At 37.1% G+C, this 19,975-nt stretch overlaps 1 long non-coding RNA gene across 1 annotated transcript in view; it reads right to left on the minus strand.

The window, feature by feature from the left end:
* Positions 1 to 224: 224 nt before the first annotated feature.
* LOC122793724 overlaps positions 225 to 19,975 on the minus strand; it is a 47,163-nt gene continuing 27,412 nt past the window's right edge. The window contains exon 2 of the long non-coding RNA XR_006363517.1: positions 225 to 349. This is a non-coding gene — a long non-coding RNA (uncharacterized LOC122793724). The remainder of the gene's footprint in view (positions 350 to 19,975) is intronic.

Genomic DNA, 19,975 nt, shown 5'->3' on the forward strand with positions numbered 1-19,975 from the left:
AATGTGACAGTTGCACACAATCAACTGACATTTAGGTTGTGGTCTACATTTCAAAAACTATCTTCAGAAAACATGACTTGCTGCTAAATATTTAAACATATCTGTATTTCAATCAGACTTGTAAGCAGAGGTATAGTACGAATATGGCACTTACCTTACTGATGCGTGCTGAGTATTCCTGCTTTATAAGCAATATACATAATAATGCAAAGATTATGAGCCTGTAACAAGTATCAGATACATTTTATTTAACAAAAAAGATAAAGTAAGCCTGTCTCCCTCTACTGCACCTCCAGCCTGTGCATCTTTCCGATGCGCAGGGAGTGGTCATGGGTCCCGTCCTCATCACCTGCAAAAGGAAAAAAGCAACTATAAATTATGTAGTCCCCAAATAACAGTGATATACATTACTCAGGCCAGGTTTTAAAAAAATTTCTGTTGAAGAACATCACAGAATCACCATACACATTTTGTAATGTTACTCACACATTCTTTTACATCTTGGAGCAGAGTGGAACACAGAGAGACGGACATGATATTCAGACCTGCAACTCTAACCCATGAACACATTCTAACCCTGACACCTACCTGCCTAGCTAATCCATCTTACCTGAAAGTGCATGGTGCAAATGCAGTGAAAAGAACTCTGAAGTTATGAATGCACAGGAATGGGTTACTAATATGGCTCACTGCTTAGAATTTGCAAAAAGGACAATGTGCTAAGCACATAGGAAAATAAGTTGCAAGAATGAATGCATGTCAGCACAGTGGTCACAACCTACAATGCAAATGCAAACCTTCATCCCTTAGACATCAGGACAGTGTCATGTATCACACAGCTGCTGTTAAGAGACAGTGACAAGGTGCTGTACATCAGAGACACAGTAATGTATTGGGACAACTACATGTAAAGATATTCATTGGCAAAGCACACATCACAAATCAAATGCACACATAATTGTATCTCTCTGTTCTACATTTCAACTGTATATCTGACTGTCTGAATCCTTTCAAAGATAAGGATGAGAAGGATGTTGAAGTGAATTTGATAATGAATGAAAAAATTACACATGAAAGCAATTTTGCAAATGATAGAATATTCCACAAAGCTTTTTGGCAGAAATATGACAGTCTTTTCCAAGCTTGACACATAATGTATTTAAAAGGTGCTGTTGACAGAAAATTATGGATTATGGAAGAAGTTTTTGTAGAATTCTGGAGAGGAATCATTATTCATAAGCATGCACAAAATAACTTTTAATATTAATAAGCAGGTATGTACAGCAGAAGTTTCGACAATGCATGAAAGACACAACTATGTGGAGATGAACCAATAGCATGCAAACATATAGGCTTGCTGGCCTGTTTCTTTATAGACCAAGCTAATAGACAGCAAGTTTCTTCTGAACAAACAGTTACTGTATGTGTCTATCCATATTTCTGTGCATAATAGATGATTAGTTAACACCAGACACATAACCAGTATAGGCTATCATGATCTTCACAAATAACAGCTATCAACTCATATTACAAATAAAAAGATATGTGTAGGCAGTTGGATAGGCATTCTTCTTGGGTTACACAAACAGGACTCTAATAAGAATATCCACTTTATTAAGAGAAATTAAGTTATTTATGAGTTAGTATTCAAACATAGACTGGTAGACTAGGTGATACTGTCATAGTATTACAGATAACTACGGAATGCATAGTCATCAGAGGCCTAGGTACTATAGGCATCAATAATACATGACTAAAGTGGATGTGTGAAATTATGTTGTTATATGTTGAAAAACAGATGTACATCTACAATGCTCAGTATTATGTACATTATAAACATTAGCAAATAAATAAACCCCATGGGAACAAAAAACATACTTATATGTAGAACAATCACCACATTTTCTTAAATATCCAGATGAGTTAATTGTCAGAACAGCTACTTAATTGTTTTAAAAGCCATGTGTCAGATATATTTGGGACACAGCTATGACAATAAATTCTGTAGGAAGTAGGAATGCTCAGGTATAAGTAGGATTGTGACATTTACTGTAGGCATCCACCAGCTTGTGAACGCACCTCAGTGACCCTCTGATGAAGTTCCACAGAGTCCCTCCAATGCAGGTCATCATAGTGGTGGTGAACCTGCACTCCTATCTGGTAGAATCCCATACGTCACTGATGCTTCATCCATCACAATCTGGTTCCAAATATTGATCATCACAAAGGACTGTGGTGTGGCTATCATGCAGTGCTTCACTTCAGCGTAGATGGTCAGCATATTCGTGATCTCATCCTTGGTCCAATTGGGCACTTGGACATGTCAAAGCCTCTTAGAAGTATGCATCCTGATAATGTTGATGATCCAATGAAGAAAATACAGATCTGAAAATTGCTCACTGAGGTCCCACTCAGTTCGCAAGTAGCAATGAACTGATCTGTAAATATATCAAAATCAGTATTTGAAGGTGGTGGTTATGTTATGCAATAAGATCACTGGAAGATAATAGGCATATGCATACATGCTCCCATTTAATGATACCTATTGGGATCTTGCATGAAGCGCCTTCCTGTTATACCAAGCTATTGGTCAATGCACTAAATTTTGAAAAGTTAGGTGTATGTGTGCAAATGGGATTCCAAAAACTTGAATTTTAATGAACCTCATTAGCTATGCATGTACAAATGGCACTTAAAAAGATGTATGCACATAGCTGCTGTTATTTTCAGTTATACCTGAGTCATAGTTAGCTGGAAAGGTAATTTGGCACCTGCCAGCATTGCTGTTTTGGGGAATGATAGCTCATTATAAGCCTATAGTAACATTATTCATTATCAAATGTATCTCTTTAGATTGATGCATTAATGGAAAATGCGTGCATTACGAAAAATGTTTGTAACTTACTGGAGTAGTGTGTGTTTTACCTGTATGCATACAGGTGTTGACATCTGCATAAAAGATATATAGTAATTTCACATATGCAGTTGTACAGACAGATATAAATAACAAAACTGAACAGTATGTGAAGACAGATTTACAGATTTTCTGTATATCTTGCAGGTGACTTCATACACTCTGTGGTGCATGTACAGAAAACTACGGATTCCGACATTATCCATATCTTGCTGTGTACTATGTTTTCCTTTTACTGTTATGGATATTTACTCATTGCTGATTCTTAAAACAAGTATTAGGACTACTGTGTCAATACAAAAAGAATCTATACTATCTGTGGCTGCTTAAGGATCCTGAGGTTTTCTGACACTTTTCATAAGTTGTTCAATTGATAATTTTCAGATACTCTCTGCTGATTTGGATGGCATTCACTGCTCAGTAATGATTGTGTTGATATAAGGTCATCACGTATAAAAAGTCATATGACTGGTTGTTTTAGACTAGTTGTCTGTTTAGGCTGCAATTGCAGTACAGCTACAGTCACCACACATTTCTGTTGTACACATATGTTTGTGTAATATGTTAATGTGAAAGGCATATAAACTGTTGCACTTGTAGCATAATGCTGCTGTGTTTTGACCTCACTTCCCTAGATATCCACTGTAAGGGGTTTAAATCCCACAGGCAGCCTCTACAGGCATTACATGTTATGTTGCTTTTCTAAGTGTTATGTATGTAAACAATGTTGTATGGTTTTCTATGTCATATTACTATATGTCACAGTGAGTGCTTCATAGAATTTTGCATTACATAGGAATACATAGTGCTTACCATAAGTTGTCCACATAATCATCTTCATAAGGGGCCCCTTCACACGAATCTGAACATGTGCATATTACTCTTTCAGATGACAAACAGGCCTAGGGATGACAATTTTTCTCCACATGACGAGATGATAATAGATGCTCTATGACAATACAGACAGACACTCCTTGAATAGGCAGGGAATAGAGTGTGGAGGAATGAAGTTTGGGCCATCCTCATCAACATGTGGTGTTAGATCACAATAGATCCCATGAGGTCTGTCACCGGTGCTGTTCTGACATGGTCCTCCATGAACTCAACAAGGTACGGTGGTATGAAAGATCGAGGAATGCTGCCGGTGGTGCCCACCATTGATCACCCAATGAGATCATACTATTTCATGCATCCCTGCATATGGCAAGTGTTGTCTGCCACATAGCCAGGGGTGGGATAGAAGCAGGTGTTCCAAACTGCAAATGTATGTGTTACTTTGCATAACATTGTGCTTATAGAGTAAGTCATCACATATTGCTGTTTCATGCATATTCATGTATTGTTATTTTTGTTCTTCAGCAACAGAATTGCATTGTACACATGGGTCCACAAAGGGTAATTACAATCAATGTATGTGTAAAAATGTAGCCATACAACTGTAGTATAGACATAACAGTGCAAGCAACATGTATAATATCTGCATTAATGCTCACAGGTCCAACTACTTCTGCACAACAGCAGGAAGTGGCAGGTGAGTGTCTCCATACAGTTTTACTGTGACCACTAGCTGTTAAAACTCCATGTACCCTAATTGACCATGTTTAGATGGTTATTCTTAGCAGACTGATTCTGTGATCAACACTGACTACTCCTTTCCATGAGGGACATAGGTGCCACCCCTGGGGTGAATTTATGGTTACCCATCCAATTGTCAAGGTTGCACTTAAATAGGATCATTGAAGAGCGCTGCTTCGCATGAAGTGGGAACTTATTCCAGAGGAATGGCAATCGCTGGGAGATATATATGTCTCGCCAACATGTACTGTTAATGTCACAGGCTAGGTTGAGAGCTTTGGAGTGAGTTAGTACAACATGTTTATAGGTTGCAGCAATGTGTAGCAGACCTGTGTTGTATGACATTGATGTCTCATTGTTTCTACACAGGGACATTTGGTCAACAGGTACACCATATGTCACATGTGTAATCAGCAGCCCATTTTACTGTATCGTATATAGCAGCTTGTCACTGTTCCATTGCCTGAATACATGACTGTGTTGTATTCCTCTTTACTTTACCACTGCAGGATGTGCAGTGCAGCACATGAACTCACAACATCGGGATGCTGTCAGTGGTCTGTTACTATTTATCTTTCATACATGTCATTGCTGTTATTCCTTTTGATGTCCTTCATTAGTACTGTATCCATCCACCAATTCATAGGAGAGAGTACATCAGTATTTAGCATACAAATAAGTGGTATGTCCATGTAATACCTACTGTATGTTATAATGCTGTTGGAATAATCCAGGATGACAATGATGTGATTAAGAATGGTATGCTTATGACTTTGTTTCCCTACAATAGTTGCCTTTTACACCACTCCTCTATCACCATCTTCCCACAAGAACCTGTCAGGTAAGTCTTATGACTGTATTCCTCACATATGGCATGTATGTTGGATATGTAACATAATTGTCAACTCCCTGTTATATGGATTCTGTGGCTCATATACAGACAAGACCTCCTGCTAAGTCATTATTATCTATAACATTGTAGTGAGATACATGTGTCATAGTGCTTTAATGATATACAGCATGTGATGTAAGCACATTATCCTAATCTGTGCCATCTGTCTTTTCTTTTAGCACATTGACTGCCTTTGTTCTCCATTAGCCCATCCACTGATCTCAATGTGGGATCTGATGTGTCTCAGTATGGTAGCATGGCCCCTGGCACACAGGACACTGACATGGTGATACAGTCCAGTCCAGATGGTGACAGTCACGTGGATGTGACTGTACCCACAGATGTGGAGGAAAACATGTTCAGCCATTCTGATAATGAGGGAACATCGGATGGTGGACAGAATGACGTCTGTGGACAGCAGACCTATGTTGATACTCTTGCTGATGTTGACAGTTTCCCCAGTACATTTATAAATCCCATTGTAGTAGATGTAGGTGTGCAGCTGGTGTGCATGGGCACATGACAGAGGGTGTCCACCTACTCCTACAGGCAAATAAACATTCCTAGCAACAACAAGGATCTGACATCTGTATACTTGTCCATGTCACAGATCACTAGCTGTGGATATGCATATTTCAGCCTTGTTATGACCTCATCAGCACAGCACAAGCAGAGTGTTTGAGTAAGCATAAGAAACACAGGGCTGTTATAACCAGCTGATGTCCATTATCATTAGGGTCACTGGGGGTTGGCTTTATTGGCCTGAAATTGTCCATTAAAATGATAAAATGAGTCATGGGCATTCAGAATTGCCAATTAGCTGAAACACCTGATACACAGCTAGTGGGGTTTAGTTTTATTGGCCTGAAATTGTCCATTAAAATGATGAAACAAGTCATGGGCATTCAGAATCACCAATTAGCTGAAACACCTGATGTTCATAAGAGTCATTTGCATATATCCCATGTGCCTCTGATACAAGAGGTTTGGGAGGTCACTCAGTGGAAGTTCAAGCTTTGCTGGAGTTTTCATTTTGTTTTTACTGATTGGCTTTTTAGTGACCTTCTCACTTATTGCTTAAGTATTTTATAAGTGGTAATCAGGCTCTCCTTTTTTCATTACTTTGGAAGACTAATTAATGTCAGATCAAATGCACTTATTACCAGTTTTAGGAAATGGGTTAGACTAGGCTGATTTGATTATCGGTTATGTGTTCAAATGTGAAAAAATCAACAATTTTCAAATTTGATGGGAGGCCTTCTTTAACCAGATATTTAGTAAGGCATCTGTGAGGTCTCTCTATACTGAATGAGAAGTCATCTTGCAAAATCAATGTTTTGGCATCAAACTATTTAAGAAATAAGTCACATTGTCCCTTTCCATCTCTACTGGGATGTCATAATTTCTTAGATTGTTCCTCCTCTCATGATTTTTAAGATCAATAACTTTTTTTCAATAAAAAATTTCTGCCTGATAATTATGTCTGATTTAATTCTCTTCTTCAGTTCTGATGAAGTCTTAAAAACCAAAGGACGAAAGCGCTTAACTATTTTACTTTGATAAAGTTATTCTTGAATGCACTTGGTTCTGAAGTCTTTCCTTCCTTGGTTGAGTTATATAGTTTGTCCTGTGGATTTTGGATTGACAAATTAAGGCAACCTGAAGTTCTATGTCCTGGCAGGAAAATTTGACTTCTTTTGGGTCTTTGAAGTAAAGATCATTCGACTAAGTAAATGTTCTATAATACACTTTTGCACTACACACAAAAAAAGACATTTCCTGACAAAGGTTTTACAACTTTTATTTGCCAGCTTCACTTTTTCATCTTGGCCACACTCCCTGTAAAGGAAGTTCTTTAATTTAAAAAAAAAAAAATAGTAGTTATGTTGAATCTTAAGTGACAAGATGCATAGCATGACCATTCTGCTTTGCTAATTCCCAATATTTCTTGATACTGCTTATTATTTTGTATAAGTAAGTATATTTTTCCTGAATTAAACAACATTTCGGTAGGCTCATTTAGTGTTATTATGATAGTGCTTTAGGATTAACTGATCTTTTGTAAATCTTCTTCTTCTAATTTGAATTGAATTAATATAGTTGGTCTAGAATATCTGCTAGGTTTTCTGCATATAATACAGTATTTTAATGGTGATTAGGTATAACAAAGAAGAACAAGTATTATAGTCAGATGCCTTTTGGTTTATTTTTACCAGTCTCATGTGCTCAAATATGATATCTGTATAAATGCATTGGCAATGCAAATGTCTGAATCCTAGTCAATGATAAAGTTAACAGGATCATCTAAGTAAGTGAAACAGTTAAAGAAGTAACAATGAACAGTGCCAATATTCAGAAGATTGTTCATAGGTTCATAGGCTCATAGGTAGGTACTAGGCTATTGGCCCTAGGGCCTATATAAGCCTAGCCAAACGGTACCCTGGTTTTTGCCACCCAAGAAAATTATTTTCCTGTGCCCCTGTCAAGCAGAGCCACAGAAGTGATTTCCTATTTCTTATCCAATCATCAAGATTTTTCTTGAAGAGTGCTAATGAGGAGCTTCATTTGATATAGATAGGTAGTTTGTTCCAGAGTATGGGAAGTCTCTGAGACAGGAATCTATCCCTTCAGCATGCTCTGTTTATTGTGGTGACAAGGTTTAGGTTAGGCGTGTAGCTCAGAGGGACTGGGATTTCTTTACATGGAGCATGTCCAACAGCTCTGGGTTTGACATAGCTTTGTATGTTAGGCAGAGATCGCCTCTGAGTAGGCGATATGCGACAGAGTAAAGCTGGAGTTTTTGAGACTGTCTGTGTAGGGCATCTGTATTCATTATAGACATATAAACAGTGAGTATCTTAAGACCCAAAAAAAAAAACACCAGTCAAAAACTATAATTCCAAGCAACTCTATTAATAAAATATTTTTGCAAGAACTTAGTTTAACAAAATTTTATTTTGCTATTGTTGGCTATTGCTTGAGTCCACAATGGTTCAGCTAGATAGATAATTGATTTACAAATTATAGCAAAGGTAATAGTCAAGGCATTCTTGATACATATGGTAGGAAAATAAGGTTACAACATCTGTGAGAGCATTTCAGCCACAATATGTACTTACTCTAATGTATTACAAAAGCTAAAAAAATATTTTGAACCTATGCTTCATTTAGAAAGGCAGAAAAATGGCAAGCAAATGTACAGCTGTTTATTACACGAGGTTGCAAGTCTTGATAAAAACTTAATGCTGATTTTAGCCATAAAACGTTTCTTATTCGCTTACTTATTTGTTAACTAGGTAGTGGGCTGATACAAGAACCTTTTAATCCATAACTCAGATAAGTGGCAGAAAGCAGCATTACCAGATATTTAATTACATTACTAAGTATGTACAATGCTATGCAACATTTCTGTGTATAGTAAAAAATGCAGGACATAATCTATTTATCTATCAATGCTCATACAGATAATTTAGATATGTATGACTTTGTATATAACAAGAAATATTATGTATAATCAATCTGTACCTATAGCTATATATCTACCTGTTTATTCACACACACACACACACACACACACACACACACACACACACACACACACACACACACACACACACGTTGATGCACGCAAACACACACACATATGCGTGGATACACACACATACACACACACTAGTTTACATCTACATATTAGGTAAAATTAGAATGAAATGCCTGTCAAAAAAGATGTAGCATTAGAGAGCTTACTTATTTTATTTATTTGTTTGTTTGTAATTTTTGCAAATTCCATAGCAGTAGGTGATATGCAGGAAAGAAGTATAGAAAGATACCATATTGGTTCTTATAAGTGTGTTGTAAATAAAACTGAGATGTATCTAATTAAACATAAGTTGCACATGCAATCAATAACAACAACAAAAAAGAAAATACAATGATGCCTATTGAAGGGAAAATATGCAAAACATGTGGCATGATAAATCATGTTGCTAAATTATGCATAGCAGCACAGAAGTTTGAGAAATTATATCTGCTAAAGACAAAGTATAAGAAGACACAAATACATAGTAGATTAAGAGACTGATTGATCATTCATAATGAGAGCAAATTCCACACACAGTACAAGTGTTATAAAAAAGACAAGCAGACAATACATTGAGATGATCTACAGAGTAAACAATAAATAACACTGAATGTAATAGATTTAGAGATATGAGTGCTTGTTAACTGAAACATTGATGTACAGAGCAAACAATAAATAACACTAAAGGTAATAACTCTGGAGTTCTGAGTGCTTGTTAACTGAAGTATAGCTATCAACATAGTAGGAAAACATTTATAACAAACTGCATATAAAACCACCACATCTTAGACCTATACTCAACACTTATGAAGTACTTCATATCAGAAGTTAAAACAAGCACAGTTTGTCATGGAGCAGGTTCAAGTATTTAATTGAACTGATTCATCATTAATAATTTATCAAACAGTGACTCAGTTGTTATCACACAGCTGACAAAGCAATCATAGCAGCAGTATAATAAAAATAAAATTATTGGTTAAGTATTTTCATCTTTCACAAAATGTACTGACTTCTTTAAAACTATGATGTTATCTGATGAATTACGAAGCTGTTATATAAGATGACCTACTTCATCATGTGACTACTGAATGTACCACATAGAGCTTTTAAAGGTGCATGAACAAGAAAAAACATTGAATAAAAAATACATTATTTTGCTGAACAATGAAATGTGTTTTCAGGCATCTGTTAATGAAGTAAATATTGTACACAGAAACAGACTTGAAGCTAGAAGTTTTACATTTAAATAATGTCATTCATAAAGATTTTTTTTAATTTATTGACTGTTAAAAGCCAGTTATTCTAGGTACTTCTGGTGTACGTAAGATCAAGAAATCAGTTTATGGCCTGCCTATGCATCTTAAAGTGGATGCCAGCAGATCTAAGATGCAGCCATTAACTACATTTATAGATTTTAAACAGAAAGCTTTTATACGTATATTGCCTTATTTGTTGAAAGATTTTTTGCAGTTTTTAAAGGATGTTAAGGATGACCTATTGTCTCAAATCTTAAATTTATTACTGTTGATGTAATTGATTTGTTTTCAGTTATTCCTCACACCATGGGTTTAGAATTGTTCAGTGAACCAGTTTCATGACTAGATTTTATTGATGCTGCAAATTTCACATTAATTATTTAATTCATGGAAGCAGTGCTCTTTAATAATTTTATTTTCTTTGAAGGAGAGTAGTAATTACCATGTACAGGCATCACTATGGGGATGGCTTGGTCCCATGATGAATATTGTTATTAGCTTTGGTGAAAAGAAGTTTGTTTTTCCTCAGAATTTTCCAAATTTTAGAAATTTTATAGGCATTACCTTGATGACATTTACTTGTTTTGATCTGGGACTAAAAGTGACTTAAAATAATTTATAGCTTTTCTTAACAGTACTGCATCCTTTTTAAGGTTCACTATTAATGTAGATTATTTAGAGTGTTTGGATGTTTAATGAAAAGTAATGACAAATTCTCTTCTAAAGTTTTTTTGCAAACTCACTTATTTCAAACTCGGCACGTAAAAATCTACTCCCAATCATTAGCGGACCGGAGTTCCGCTGTGGTGACCCCTAATCAGGAAAAGCAGAAAGACACAACAACAACAACAACAACTTATTTCAACACAATTCTATTCTTTAGTAGCTATCACCCCATACAGCAAAAAAGTGTATAGCTACGGCAAATTTGTTAGCATGATGTGAATGATGTCAAATGAAAATATTTTGCTTAAGGTAATTTCTAAGTAGACAGAGCCTACCCCAAGTCGTTCTTAGAAAAGATTTGGGATGAAGTGTTTGCTAAGTACAAAAAGCCATCTATAGGTCCATTCTAGGAGACAATGACAGCATTAAAACAATGACAGCAATCCATAACACCAATAGACATTATGTTAACTTTATTACCGCCTTTGGGTTGTTATACATATTACAAGGAAGTAATGAGAAATGTTTAAAGAAGATAAAAGTATGAGTAAATCACTTCCCCCTACATTTAGAATCAGTTTCAGGAGATGTTCAAATATTTTAGAACTTTTTGGAAAGATCATTCCCCACAAAAAAACAAGGAAAACAAGGAGACATTTAAATGCAGTGGTTGCAACATCTGCAGCTATAATATAAAGCATGACAGTTTTAAATGTAACATTACTTGTAGGACATTGAGAGTGGTACATGCAGCTTTATGCCACTCTTGTTCAGGCGTTTCACAGAAAAGCAGAGTGGACATTACAGGGATGTGTACCTGACCACAGATATGATATAAAAACAAAATATCAAGAATGCTTTGTACAAATACAGTATTAACTAAATGGTTCCAAAAAGTTTAATTGTATTATTTTGAAAAGAATATCCCCAAATCAGAGAGGGACTCTCTGGGAGGAGATAATAGAAGTTAAGGAACTTTTATGTCAACTGAAACTAGATACCTCCTACCCTCCCAGTATCAATGAGAATGTGTCTCTTGTGTATTATTTGAAAATGAAGGCTTCCAGATTGTGATTTTTGAATGCAGCTTTAAATGCATTTTCACAATTTTACCTTTAATTTTTTAATTGTCAATTGTACATATGAATATGTTACTTAACATTCCCTAGATATTTTTCAACTAATGTATTTTCATTCAGTGAATTTTTCTTGTTCATATACCTTTAAATGGTCTATGTGGTCTGTAGTGTAGTCACATGATGAAAGAGGTCATGTTATATAGCAGCTTGGTAATAGCACGTGGTTCTGAAGAAGTCTATACTTTTTTGTGAAAGATGAAAGTGTTTAAGAATTAAAAATCTTTCAGCTGGTACTACTGTGTTACTTTATCAATGGTGTGCTGACAGTTGATTCTGAGTTTGGTAACTTTGTATGTTTTTTCAACACACCAAAAGTGGGTTTTTGTGGATTCTAAGTTATCAAACAGTGACATTAGTTGGTATAATTCAAAAATTAAATAAAATGCATATAAAAGTAGTTCAAACACAATAATCTAAGTGGTGTTTTGTAGATAAGGTACCAAGACCTGTTTAAAAAATAAAGGTCAAGGTAAATGTTAATATAGAGCAGCCATCAAACAGAAGGACTGCAGTATTTCAAGATACCCTCCATTAATGTCAAAATATAATAGAAACATGAACATTGTTGGAGAAAACTGACTTGTGAAGCCTGTATAACCACATGAAATTACTGATAAAAAGTAATAAGGCAATATAAATACAGAGGGACATATTTCCAGCAATAGATGAAAACATGTTCAGTAAGTAGACTGGAAATCTTGATATCACAAGCTTATGTTACATCTAGACATTTGAAGAAAAACAAAATCTTCCACACATATAAGCTTGAAATGGTATGAGAGACTTATGCTTGGAGAAGCTTTGTTACACCAATATTATGCTATATCCTGTTTTTTAAGCATTTTCTTGTTCAGTGCAGGAGGAGCAGTCTTTGTCTACATAAATAAGGTAGTGCAATAAATTTTCAACAGTAAGAAATAGAATGATAATATATTAATATATGACAAGAAGAAAGAAAGGTCTGCCAGAACAGTAGGGCAGGGCCTGCACTGATTAAAAAAAAACATTTAATTATTTTTTTGCTGCCATGCCTGATGACTGTTGAGTCCCTCCCAAACTGGGCACAGCTCATTCATTCCATAACTTGCAAATTTCACCCTACATCAAGAAAAAAATCTGTCTGGGGAATGTCATTCAGGTAACCTTGAGGGTAGTTGTCACCTTCCTGGCAATCTGCTTATGTGGGCATTAATATTGGCCTGCCCTTACTATAAGTGAGGGGACATATGAGCTGCAACATTGAAGAGATTCATGATGCCTACCCTCATAAATGAACTCTCTCTCATACATTGACTTTGAAGGCTACATGCCATCAATGGCTTGATGAGCCTAATGCCAGCCTTCAGACCATGTATTTACATTGCAGACCATCTTCCAAAAGGACTTAAGCAGTATACAAACAGCTCTGTCACATCTTCCCCCCAAGATGGGCACACATATCCTCCCTAACTAGTTCTGTCACTAACCAAAGCTGCTAATTAGTATTGGGTCATCTGGGCCATAGTCAGAGCTTTATCCATTGCCACCATTAGAGCTGGTTAGAGAAACTAATTTAATATTAGTCAAAATACATGTGGCCTTATTAAGATGCATTCAAATCTATAGGTTCATTTTCACAACAGGCTGGATTTCACACAACTCCCTTTAAAATGAAAGAAATTTAGTACAGTAATACTGCCAGTAAAAGACCCAATGAAAAGGACATTTCATCTGAACAAATAGACAACAATCTGCATTTGTACAAGTAAATGAAACCTTGAGTTCTGATAATGTTATGAGTTATACTGTAAATGAAAGATTTCTAGACCTAGGAGGTACATTGAATTATATGCATAAAAATAACAGCATAGAGTAAGTATTCTATTAGATCTTGCACACATCAGGAAAATGATGTTCCCAAGCCTAAAAAAGAAATTATACATGTATTTGTTCTTTTGAACATTTGAATATTGCCACAAAGGGAGATATGCCCAAAATGAAAAAGAGGCTTTTCCTTTTTTTGTATGTTCACATTTAACTTTACAGAAAGTATTTTAAATTGCTGATTAAGCATAACTGGCCAGAGACAATTTTTAACATCTGTAATAATTAAAAATCATTCTATACATGCAGAGAGATGTTTAAAGGTTGTTACCTTACAGTTTCACAATATGTGGAATGATGGCAGAGAACACTTGAATATTACCATTCTAGGCACCCACAATTTTTATGTAGGCAAAAGATTCTACCGCTTAACTATTTCATTTGTGTAACTGGAACCTATGCCAATCACACAGGTACTCATTTATCCTAACCCTTCATTCTTTCATAACTCAAATATTCTACTGTATTCTATAGGTGCTTTATCTTTAAGTGTTTAATTGCTCAGACTCTGTTACTTGAACCTTTGCTACTCTCATAGGTACTTAATTCTCCTATCTTGTCATAACACAATCAGTAATTATTATACTGCATATACCTACTTTCCAGACAGTGATACTATCACCTTACCCAGTTATATAACCATCCCTTACTTTTAGCACAGTATGTTTTACCTTATTGTTTCTTTGCAACTGAATTTCTGTACATGTACTGAATCTATTGAATGAAGTACATCATACATTCTCTGTATGCTGTTCGATTATCTAGTCTGTATACTGTTAATAATATGTACTGTATAGTTGTATGTACTGTCTTAATGTGGAGCTTTTCTCCCTGGGCCTCCACTGAAAAGGGACTCTTATGGCCCAGTGGACCCTCCCGGTAAACAAATGCAAATAAATGAATAAATAAATCAATTAATTAATTAATAATGCTGTTTAAAGCAGCAGTGGAATATACAAATATGTTGGCAGAGTACTGTATGAGAATGAGGAATATTCAGAGAAAGACAGGACATTCTTGAAAGTTAAAGAGTTTTTCATTACAGAAAATGGATATAGAAGATATATTGATACAAAATTATCTGTTACAAGGAATATGAGGATTGCAAAACAGATAGCAGATTACCATCTAATAGTAAGTACTTTTTAAAAGAAGTGGAATTTTAGCTATTGTTGTAGAGGCAGTCAATACATCCCACGGGCCTCATTTGGGTGTAGTAGAGAATGAAGAATTAGTGCAGGAGAAGATATGGTTTGTAGGAATGGATTATCTAGCCCAGTCTGTGTAAAGTGCTTATGTATTGTGCAAGGCAAATACACATGAAAAATGCAACTGTTTGTTTACAGATGCCACTATGATCCAAAATCTCATTTCTATGATATTATAAATGGAGAAGAATATGCACATCTCTTAACAGAAAAATATTCCAGATTTCAGTTAGTGTAACCTCTAAATTCTGTGTCTGCAAAGTGTGCTCTTTCAATATTGCAGAACATATTTTTATTCAAGAAAGTGTAAAAGGTGAAATTTGACAAATATATTTAAAAATTTACCTCACATAAATTGGCACTAATTCAGATAAATAATGTATATTTAGAGTACTGAAAAGCAAGTGAAAAGACGACAATGTATGACCATGGACAGACTCTGTTCAGTTGTACCCAGCCTGCAAGTGGTCTGTGATGGGGTATAACAAGTCCAACTAATTATAGTCTTTGGATGTACTTGTGAAGTAACTAAAACCATAGTCGAATAATCCGATAGGCAATAAACTGACACTACAAGGTAGTGTCTGGTTGTTTTTACTTCAGACAAGTTCATAAGAAAATGACTTAATGACTACTGTAATTCCAGTCAGAAAACCACTAAATCTATGTCAGTATCTATGTTTCTGTAGCTCTATCTATCTCTCTCTCTCTCTATATATATATATATATATATATATATATCTAACACTAAAAAATATCCTGCATTGCTATTAATAACGGGGCTTTTGACCCATCTGACATTGTCAATATCCTTGTAAACAAGTTTAGTGCTGACTTCACCCATGACATCTGTTCAAAGCCCCAAGCTATCATAGTCACTTACTCCACCAATTATCTATAAAGATCATTTAATGAAAGTGTTAACCAAGGCCAACAATTCTTCTTCCATTAGACCTATCGTATTAAACTGTGGTTTCTCAATAACTAAGTTGTCAGCATTGTTTTGATTTACTGATTTTGAATCTGACATGCCTTCAGAGTATGGACTTTGCATTTTTTCTGGCATTTGTCTTCCATGTGGCCTGACAATATACCTAGTTGCTTAATTCATTTTTTAAACATGTTCTTGCAGACATACTCCTCAAACTGTTTAGTGTAAGTTTAGGTACTGGGTTTGTCCCTGATGAGTGGTGCACAGCAGTGATGCTGCCCCTCCATAAGAGTGGCCTTGCAACCAGCTAAGTTAATTCCATATGTATCAGTCTTACAAGTCTCATCTGCAAAGCTATGAGATATATTATGTCTGACCTCTTAAACTGTGATCTCAACATTCTTGTTAGACTTGACCCCTAACAGCTTGGTTTTGGGAAGAGTAGATGCTGGCAGTTGGCACAGATGGTTATCTGCATATACATAGTCCAAGCAAAATATAGAATATTATATGAGATTCTTCTATTAAAAAGCAGCATTTGGTTGATCCTAAAAGAGACAATATACATGTGTGGTCTTTTCTTAACTGTATCATGTATGTTACATGATGATGTTATTTTTCTCCTTAGCATTCACTTGAATGCAATCACTTTGATCTAACTCTTTCAGTGCATGCATAATGCCTACTGTTAGTAATGGACAGCTTCTTTTCCCCACTTGATCGTGCATGAGATGATCATGCATATGGCAGTTGGGGAAGAAAACAGTGGCCTTCTTTCTATTAATGTTCAGTCAGCTGCTGTTGTGCCTGTCTTTGGTGTGGACTGCTACAGGTTAGTAAATTCAGTAGTGTAACTGAATATTATGATACATAATGCTCTCATCTGATGACAGCAGCCTGACAGCCCATGTATGCAATTCATAGATTCATAGGTATGTACTAGGCTAATGGCCCCGGAGCTTATACAAGCCTAGCCCATAGAAGTGCCCTGGCATCGTGCTGCCCGACGTTAGTTCCCAGTGCCTCTATCAAGTAAAGCCACTGGAGTGATCCCCAGGGAGAACTTTCTATTACCCATCCATTCATCAAGATTTCTCTTGAAGAGGGCCAGTGAGATGCTCTGTTTGACATATATGGGAAGTCTATTCCAGAGCATGGGCAGTCTCTGGGTTATGAACCCGTGCCTCCAGCATGTTCTGCAGATTGTGGTAATGAGGTTGAGGTGTCTGTAGTGTGTGGTGTGAAGGACTTTGGATTTCTTTAGATGTAGCATTTCTAACAGAGCTGGGTCAGACATGGCTTTGTAAGTCAAGCAGAGATCGCCTCTTAGTAGACAATATGATACAGAGAATAGCTGGAGTTTTTTGAGTCTGTCCATGTAGGACATGTGTTTAAGGCTTAGGATCCTCTTCATGAGGTACTATTGTGGCCTTTCCAGCTGTTGCATGTCTCTACTGAGGTACATGACAAATGGGGCATTATACTCGATGATTGGCCTAATGAGGGAATAGTAGAGAGAGATGATGACCTCTTTCTTCCTGGATGCAAAAACCTTGGTAATGAGATGTGCCACATAGAAGGACTTTCTGAGTGGCAATGTGGTGGTCAAAGGAGATGCTGCTATCACCCTGTGTCCCCAGATCTCTTATAATGCCTTTGGTGTTCAGTGGGCTCCCATCAATGTGGTAATTAGTGGAAACTGAGTTTTTTCCAAAGGTGGTGACAATGCATTTTTTGGCATTAAGCTTAAGGCCATGGTTTTGACACCAGTCATTGGTCTCAGTGAGGCCTTTCTGTAGATGTCGACATCACTTGGGGAGTTAATAATGGCTCCCAGCTTGCAGTCATCTGCGAACATGGTCAGCCAGAGTCCCTCCGTGTTGGCCTGGACTTCTGAGAAGTAGATGCCAAACAGGAGAGGACCCAGGACCGATCCCTGTGGGACTCCACTCGTGACTGGTCGGCAGTCTGACTTGGAGTCTGCTACTTTCACACTGTGGGTTCTATCTGTGAGTCAGTTTGCAACCCACCTAGTGATGTAGGGGTTGATGCCTAGTTTGGTGAGTTTATCAATAGTTCCTGAGTACGGAATAGTATCAAAGGCCTTGGCCAGATTGAGGTAGGCTGTATGAACTGCCTTGCCCTCATCCACAGCTCTGGTGACTGACTCAAAGAAGTCAACCAGGTTAAGCAGACATGATCTACCTTTCACAAAACCAAATTGTGTATGATCTAGAGTTTGGAGATTCCATATATCCTTGTTAATTAGGTCCATGAGGATGTGTTCCATAACCTTACATATCAGACTCATCAGGCTAATGGGGTGATAATTCCCAGGATCTGTAGTTGCCCCCCCCTTTATGGAGAGGGATGACTGTAGCAGTGCACCATTTGGTAGGGACAAAGCCTGAGGTGAGGCTGTGATTGGACAGAGCACACAGATGTGGTGCCAGTTCACTTTGTAGTTCATGTAGAACACATCCAGGGATATTGTCAGGTCCCATGGAAGCTGTATTCTTGGCCTTGGACAATGCAGCTTTAACCTCTGCTGCAGTAATGCTGGGTGCCTGGCATTCCTCCAGTATTGTGATTGGTCCTTTGGGGGGAGGGGTAAAGTTGGCATTGAATCTGTCTCTATGTTGGCAATATCTGTTAGCTCAGTATAGGAGATACCATTGTGCTGTAACTCAGAACAAACCTGGGTATCGCTGCGGGGATTCTTGATATAACTATAGAAGGCTTTGTGGTTGTTTTTAGTGTCTGCCACAATTCTGTCTTCATAGCTGGCTTTAGAGGTTTTGATGAGGGATCTCAACTTCTTCTTGAGGCTAATAAGGGCGTTTTTCCAATCTTGGGACTTCACCTTTTTCTGCAATAGTTTCTTCCTTCTTTTGTAGAGTTTATTAATGGCAGGGGACCACCAGTTTGGCTTCCTTTTTTTGGAGGAGACCATCTTGGTTCTGTTGGGTATGACTAGTTTCATGCATTTATGTATGTGTTTGTACAGTGCATTGGTGTATGATTCAGCAGTCATGCATCTATTTTCTATTGACATGGGTACCGTGAAGTTAGCCAACTCTGTTTTTAGGAGCCCAAAGTCAGCTTTGGAGAAGTTTTTCATGGTGGTTACTTTTGCGGGGGGTGTGGGTAAGATGTGGATTTCCATAGTGATTAGTTTGTGGTCAGATCTAACCAGGGAGGAATTGACTATTGGTGTAGAGCAATGGTTGCTCATGTTAGTAATAACCAGGTCAAGGATGTTGCTTCCTCTAGTGGGGATAAGAATGAGCTGGTCCAGGGCATTGGAATTAATGAATTCCAGGAAGCGTTGGGCCAGTGTATTGGTGCATGAGTAGTTTTCCCAGTTGAGGGAGGGGTAGTTGAAGTCACCTAGTATGAGAGTATTGGGTTGGACTCTAATAGTTTCCAGGGTGCTTAGGAACATGGACTGAGAGTCTTGGGACATGGTTGGGGACCTATAGCAGGCTACGACCTGAATCGCCATCTTACCCAATGTTATTTGTACCTGAAGTATCTCAGATGCATTATGCTGGGCTACTAGTCTGGAGGTATGCATATCCTTTATGAATATGGAGACACCATCACCTTTGGAGCTTCGGTCCATGTTCTGGGGCCGAAAGGTGTGGAATGAGTTATAGCCTGGTAGTGTAGGGGTGCTTTCTGCTGCTTTAAACCAGGTCTCCGTTACAGCACAAATGTCGATGTTCTCCATTTTGAAGAGTGCTTCGAGCAAGTGTATCTTGAGATTTAGACTTCTAGCATTAAGCTGCATGACCTTCAGATTGCATTTATTTATAGCTGTTACAATGGTAATTTGGTCTTTGGAACATTGTCTAATAAAGGCACTATAGGGGTAGCAAGAGCCTTAGCCAGTATCCAGACACTCAGGGGTGACAGATGCAGGCCATCTCTGGCAAAGCATCGAGGTCT

The sequence above is a fragment of the Protopterus annectens genome, chromosome 2.part0, assembly GCF_019279795.1.
Source record: "Protopterus annectens isolate FY-2018-M chromosome 2.part0, PAN1.0, whole genome shotgun sequence".
NCBI lineage: Eukaryota > Metazoa > Chordata > Ceratodontiformes > Protopteridae > Protopterus > Protopterus annectens.